The sequence below is a fragment of the Choristoneura fumiferana genome, chromosome 23 (assembly GCF_025370935.1).
Source record: "Choristoneura fumiferana chromosome 23, NRCan_CFum_1, whole genome shotgun sequence".
Lineage (NCBI taxonomy): Eukaryota > Metazoa > Arthropoda > Insecta > Lepidoptera > Tortricidae > Choristoneura > Choristoneura fumiferana.
In genome coordinates this window covers 8,385,901-8,392,026 of record NC_133494.1, presented here as the reverse complement: position 1 = coordinate 8,392,026, position 6,126 = coordinate 8,385,901, and the positions used below count along the sequence as shown (strand labels likewise).

General features: G+C 44.5%; 1 pseudogene; it reads right to left on the bottom strand.

Annotated features, from left to right (window-relative positions):
- Positions 1-860: 860 nt before the first annotated feature.
- On the bottom strand, positions 861-1,690 carry LOC141441212 (uncharacterized; annotated as a pseudogene).
- Positions 1,691-6,126: the final 4,436 nt, after the last annotated feature.

Here is a 6,126-nt window from a genome sequence, read left to right as displayed (position 1 = left end):
GTGCGTTAGCGAGTCCGTACACAAGTCGCGTATATTTGTATAGACCTTTCGTAGTGCTGATAGTCGTAAGAGCCTGCGAACTCTCAGACAAAACGAACTGATTATACGCATTGCTAAGATCCAGTTTTGAATAACTCTGCCCACCACCTAATTTAGCAAATACCTCTTCTATGCGCGGCATAGGATACTTATCGATAACCATGTCCTTGTTTAATGTTACCGAAAAATCACCGGCTATTTTAATCTTTCCGTTTTCTTTTAAACAGGTACAATCGGCGTTGCGTACTCCGAAAAATTAACAGGCACGAGTATGCCTAAGCTAACGAGCCTGTCGATTTCTTCCTCTACCCTATTTTTAAGGGCAAAAGGAACTGAACGTGGCTTGAAATACTTAGGTTTCGCGTTCTCTTTTAATTGTAGTTGGACTTCGAACTTATTAAATGTACCCAATTCCTCTTTAAATAAGTTGCTGAAACGTGCCAATAACTTGGATACCTCACTCGAGTTCTGCTCTGGTTCGACAAATTTATTATCTACAGCAATAGACAAATTAAACTTGGCCATAAAATCACGTCCTAACAGTGGGGGTCCACCATTTTCTATTACGTAAATTTTAATTTCTTGTTGTTTATTCAGATAAACAACTTTAGCTGAGAAAAACCCCAATGGCATGATTTTATGGCCATTGTATAGACACATTTTCAGATCGCTTTTCGACAATGGCAGACTAGCAAAATGCTTTTTGTACAATTTGTCACATATAACAGTAGTACCCGAACCTGAGTCGAGTTCCATATCCAGTTTCGTATGATTAACAGATACATTAAGTGATATTGGTTTATAATTAACATACCTCAAGCTCAGAAGTTCGCAATCCTTACAATCAACGCACTCATTAACCTCTGGCGCCAAAAATTCGGCTTCGACGTTATGCACAGGCAGTCAGGTTTCTTAGAAACGCATACTTTCTTAAGGTGTCCCTTTACACCACACACTTGACACCGGTAGGTTTTGTAGCGGCACTTGCTAGCGTCGTGGCTCTTCATACCGCACACCGAGCAGAGCCTCGGCCTGGCATCGCGGTTGCCGGCGGCGGCGGCGGCGCCGGCGCCCCAGCGCTCGCTGCCCGCTCGGTACACCGGCTCCTGCTTGACGGTCCCGTCCACTCCAGAGGCGCGCGCCTGCTGCGCGCACTCCATCTGCTGCGCCAGCTGCATGGCCTTCGCGAGCGTGAGCGTGGCGGCGTCCTGTTCGAACAGTCGTTCGCGTTCCTTGCCGGCGCGCAGCCCAGCACGAACTTGTCCGTCAGCAACAAGTCCAACGCGCTCCCGAACTCACAGTGAACGGCTAATCCCCTGATCCGAGCCGCCCACTGTTCGACGCTCTCTCCTACGTCACGCCTCGCCTCGTAAAACTTACATCTATCGGCAAACGTACATCTCTTCGGTGAAAAATGCTCGTTGAGTACTTTTAGCAGCTCGTCGTATCCGACGGCGGCAACGTCCCGCGGATGCACCAAGTTCTTCAATAGTCGGTATGTCTCGTCGGACAAATGCGTTAGTAACAGCGCACTCTTTGTCCCTGCTTCCACAATCTTATTTAGAATAAGAAACTGCTGCAAACGACTGTGGAAAATCTCCCACTCTTGGGAATTATGATCGAAAGAATTGAGGCTCCCCAAATAAGACATGACTTTTTAAAAAAAATTTAAAGACACGTAAGACACACACACAACACACACACGCGGGTAAGACACAAATCGTCGCCAATGAGAAGTATGCAGCTATGGAGCGAATGATACAACCGACTTACTTGGAAGCTAATTTATTACTCAATGTCAATATCACCGAATGACAGTCGCGCGCGTTTGTTTCTGTGTTCGAAACAAAATACACATCAGTAGCACACAACACTAACAATATCGCTCTGTAAAGGTACGTTCACACACACCGATGACGCAGCACGAGTATTTAACACCGTTTTCCAACTCGGAGGTACCGTCCAACCACTATCCCGGTTGAAATTCGACCGACGACTAATCTCGATGGCTTCACGCACTTTCCGCGGAATGAAAAATTTCTCTCTCGCAAGAACAGATACCTTATCAAATCTGATATAGTGCGTCGAATCCGAGTTCATTGAGTGCTCGGCCACAGCAGACCCCTTGTCGTCCTGTTTCCTCATACTGCGTATGTGCTCCGATACCCTTGTGGAAACGTTTCGTCCAGTCTCTCCAATATAGCTCTTGCCACAGGCACAGGGAATCATATATACCCCGGGCCACTCAGGGGCTCCTTATCCTTCGGCGAACGTACCAACTGTCTGAGCTGCATATGAGGACAGAAAATCGACTTGATGCTATATCTTTCGGCGTAACAAGTGTCCGATTTTATCCGTCACCCCTTTTATAAACGGTAAATATACCGGAACCCTCTCAGCTCCCACCGGCCTATGACGAGTCGACACGTTCACCACACGTTGCACTGCCTCCAGTTGTACCCATTGCTTTCCAAAAACCCGTCTCACGTGACTCAGTTCACGATCCACAAATTTTGGATCACAAATATTCAAGGCTCGATTTATCAACGTTCTAGGCAAAGAAGACAAATGACAAGGATGGTGGTGTGAATCTGCCCTCAAGTATCGATCCGTATGAGTTGGCTTACGATAAACTGTAGTTTCCCAATTTACCACAGGGTCCCCGCATAACCAAAACATCTAAAACGGCAACTGCCCATCATTCTCAATCTCCACCGTGAACTTAACCTTATCGTGCAAGTGTTAAGGTAGTCCGAAAACTGCGACAAACTTCCCTGGACACAATCGCAAAAACGTCATCCACGTACCGCCACCAATATCTGGGAACAACGGGAGCGTTGTTTAAAGCTCTTCCCTCCAACCACTCCATAAAAATATTGGCGGTGACCGGAGCAATCGGTGAACCCATGGCCACTCCATCAACTTGCAAAAAGTAATCACGCGCCAAACCAAATAGCCGCTCTTCAAACACAACTCAATTCCCTCCATATACGCGGTAGGTAAATCAGTGACACATAATAGGTCAGATATAATCTTTAAAGTCTCGTCTACCGGCACATTGGTGAAAAGAGAAGTAACGTCAAAGCTAACCATCAGTTCATCCTCACGCATATGGACATCATTCAACAAGGCAACGAAGTGTTTTGAATCTCTAATAAACCCCAATAGCACAGACGACAGGTAACGGGCTAGCTTATACGTCGGCGAATCAATTTGACTCACTATGGGTCTCAGAGGCCAATTCGTTTTGTGTGTATTTTTGGCAGCCATAGATTTTCGGCGTAGTAGGGTTCTGTGGACGCAGCTTTGCAACTAAATTCTTGTCGGGTAGACTCTGCAAAAACTTGTTTACCTTGGTCGTCACTCTGGCAGTTGGATTATAAGCCACTTTTTTGTAAGTACCCTCATCAGCAAGTAATTGACAAATTTTGTCCTGATATACCAAAGTGTCGACGATAACCGTTGCATTACCCTTATCCGCTGGTAACACCAACACATCCGAATTATTACGCAACTCACGCAACGCCCTCAGCTCCCGCATGGTATGTTGGATTTCGGTAGACGAGCCCTACGTAATAAAGAAGCGATGTCTTGTCTCATACACTCAGCATCCACGGAAGGAATCCGGGTCATTATATTAATATGAGTGAGTCTCACGGTAGTTTCATGTTTCAGAGTTGACATGACGTTTGTAATTTCGTTAATCACTCCAAGTTGGTACATTATATTTGAAGTCTTAGGATATTTCTGTCGTTTCCACTAATCGATCTTATATATATATAAAAAGTTCTAAAATATGATTGATTTATGGAAATATTGGTATTCAAAACTAGTTACTTATTTTTTTGCACAGGAGCTATTTCGGAATATAGCGGGTTATTCTGCGTGTTATTGAAAGGTGGACTTTATTATAATTTGGCTCAAGGTTCATATTTCTTTTTAGGCTGAAATTACTCATTCATTTTATTTTTATTTCGTTAGTAATATCCATAGTTACAGATTTTTTCAATCTCTGTATTCCGAAATAACCCCACAAACGCAATGTGGTTCTCAAAATTTGCCGCAAAGGAATATTAAATCTACATACATTATTAAACAAAGCTGGATTAGTTACACCATTTATAACTCGAGAACAGCTGGACAGATTATTATGATCTTTGATGTGTGGATTGTAGAGTTTGTCTCCGCCCCGAATAGCAGAATAGGGGAGGAGCGAAGCTGCGGGATATACTAGTAAGTTATAAAACAATTAGAAATGCCATGTCACTTTTATATTTTGAACTTGCTTTTACCCGCGGCTACGCTCGCGTGAACATAAACATTTCAATGAAGCAAGCAATCAAGCAAGCATGCTAGCAAGCATTTAAGCAATCATTTAAGCTAGCTTGCAAGCAAGTATGCAAGCAAGCAAGCATGCAAGCAAACACTTAAGCAAGCTTGCAAGTGAGCATGCTTCGCTCGCGTGAACCATAATCATTTCAAAGAAGCAAGTATGCAAGCAACTAAATAAACTTCATGCTACATCGTTTTGATAGCCGAAGTATCAGGTACGCTACCCTGTTCGACACACTGGAGATTTCTTAATGTTGTTAGAGAGGGACCTATTAACAAGGAACCCTACGCCACCCTGTGATGTTTGATCATCCTCGCGGAAGTACAGAAGGTGGCCGAGTCTAAGATGATGGTGCCCTCTCCCCTCTCTATGTACTTCACTTAACTCCTGAATATGCCACCTTATGTTCTCCAGCTCCACTTCCAACTGCGCTAGAAGAGTCCTAAAGTCCGTCCGTTCTACGTAGCCAGGGTCAGTTTACTTAGGTAGCCTTGGATCGCCCGGGATTCTTAGCATCCTCTGCCCCGCCGTTACCATGAACGCTACTATGGCAAGGAATAGCGGGGCGACCGGGAACTGGGGGCCATCTCTTTGCCGTGCGCTTCATTCTGGTAGGGGTTTGCCCATAATCCCCACACTGGGCATGCGAGTTTGGCGATCGTAGGCACAGTTACCTATTGCACCGCCGATGCTGCAGCCCATCCGAGGCCCGGGACTTAACTGTGCCGATTTTGGCTGCGCTATGCCGCAATCAGCCAGCTGCCAGAGCTCAGTCTGTTAGACGCAGGGTGCACCACGGGCAGGTAAGGTTGGCTTGGGGTCCATAGATGGAGGTTGGCCCCCTTACACCACAAATAAAAAATAAAAATCTTGAAAAGTTGAAAGTTTGATACCTCAGACAATTACCATACTAAAGTAAGCTGGGGTTATTTCGGAATCACTTCACTGGAATAACCCCTAAAGGTGGTAATTCGGGAAAAAATTTAAACTATAGCTAGGCCTTTTAGACTGACACAGTCATTCGCAAAAAACGATTATTTGTCATAACATAATAGTTCAATCTTGTAGCTTATCAGGTTTTAGAGATAGCGGTGTTGGGTTATTTCGTATTTAATTTTTGGCACGAAAATGCACTCGATCCAAAAAAATATATATTGCACGTCCAACCGATGTCAGCGCCTCGCATCATCTGGAGAGACGCGAGGAGCGGTAAATGGGGCGTCCATTTAAGTGCTGCCAGTGGTTAAACATCAACACGTTTAGGAGAAATTTTTAAATAAATGGAATAACCCCGTTTACAGAATTACCCTAAAGCACCTTACAGTCAAGTGTAAAATATGTACTTATTCAAAGTTTCAGAAATACGTATCCAACAGACTCTTATTCCGAACGGAATAAGCCGTACCAGGGGGTGTCACTACGCCATTCCGCCGCCGACCTATAAGTACATATCGGGCCTCCCCACGTTGAGGTGATTCAGTGTTGCCGCGCACTGACGCGTGGCGTGCACGCGCGCGCCTCTTACCATAGAATAAGAAATAGTACAAGTACTTTACGCAGTACGACTCACTTTACGTCGCAAATGCGTCAATATTTTTTGGCAAAATGTATCAAAAATACTGGGCATTGCAGCCGATTGTTGGAACATACATACGTGTGTATAACAACAATAACATAAGTGTATACGTGTGTGTAAAAAAGACGGACTGTAAATAAAATGAATTGTATGTTAACATTACCTACTTGTCGCGTTA